At 50.3% G+C, this 1226-nt stretch overlaps 1 pseudogene; it reads right to left on the minus strand.

Annotated features, from left to right (window-relative positions):
• Nucleotides 1-234: 234 nt before the first annotated feature.
• Nucleotides 235-875, minus strand: LOC111140636 (annotated as a pseudogene).
• Between the last annotated feature and the right edge of the window lie 351 nt (nt 876-1226).

Consider the following 1226-nt stretch of genomic DNA (forward strand, 5'->3'; position numbering starts at 1 on the left):
CTAATGCCAGCGGAAGTAGAAAGCCTAGGATTTGGCTCACTCAGATGGGAAGAGGCTTATAGTGCCATTCAGAATCTGAGGCTTCAGCCATCTGTGTGTGGAAATCATTGCTGAGGGACTGGCAGGGAGGTAGGGGTGCTCATATCCAGAAGGGGTTTCCAGGGTTAGATGAGGATTTAGAAGAGGAGGGAGGACCTGGGGGCCCTTTCTGACCACCTGCAGGCTGGACTGCCCCTATCTGGGGATTAAGGTCTCGTTCTTGCTCTTGAACACTTTGCTGGGATCCAGCTTGTTCATGAAGGAGTTGTTCTCTTCTGCAAATAGGTCTGTGTTGTAGGTGATGGGTTTATACATGTTGAACCACTGCTTGGCCTGTGGGCTAAAGCCATAGCTGGTGAAGGCGTACTGCCACTGCGGCAGGCCCAGCTGCCTGATGAGCAGGTGATTGTAAGCGGTGAAGGTGCCTGTGAGAAAATGCCAGGATAATGCTCTGTCCAGGAACCAGATCTCAGTGTCTTGTGCTAACACTGGTTTCCCTCTTTTGCAGACAAGGCAAACCTCCCCATTCCCATGCTCACACATCCCGCTGCAAGAATCAAACGAGGCTTCTCTGGCTGGTTCTCCTAGGCTTCAAGTGCATCGTCCTCCAGGTCTGCCAGAGTTGGTGCCTTCGGAAGTGAACACATGGAAGACTGGTTGAGTTGACTCAGTGCTGAGATGCTGTCAATGGCCGTGCTGCCATGGATGCCCCATCATCCAGCTTCACACTCCATGTCATGGGGAAACCATTGGTCATCAGGTAAAAATTCTTCACATCCTCAGGTACCACAGTTATCTTGTTGTTCCCATGAAGAAATCATACGATGTTCAGTGGGGGTTTCTCTATGATAGCCACCTCTACCGCACCTGGGGAAGATTCTAATACACGGGTGATCCCCAGGGTCAGCTTCTTCACGTGCAGCTTGCTACAGCCTGGGAAGGGGGGTGGTGTCTCCTCCGTGGTTCTCGTGGCAGGTGCAGTGGTGGGGACAAGACGGGGAGGGCAGCAGAGCTAGATGCTGCTCCAGAGGCTCGGCCATCAAGTTCACGGCATGCCGAGAGTTGTCTCTTAACAGGTTTTTAAGTATAAAATACAGTACTGTTATTGGGCACGACGTTGTACATCAGATCTCTAGAATTTATTTATCTTGTTTAACTGAAATTTAGTACATGTTAATTAGTAATTC

Source organism: Enhydra lutris, unplaced genomic scaffold, assembly GCF_002288905.1.
Source record: "Enhydra lutris kenyoni isolate GAN:26980312 unplaced genomic scaffold, ASM228890v2 scaffoldscaffold4, whole genome shotgun sequence".
Lineage (NCBI taxonomy): Eukaryota > Metazoa > Chordata > Mammalia > Carnivora > Mustelidae > Enhydra > Enhydra lutris.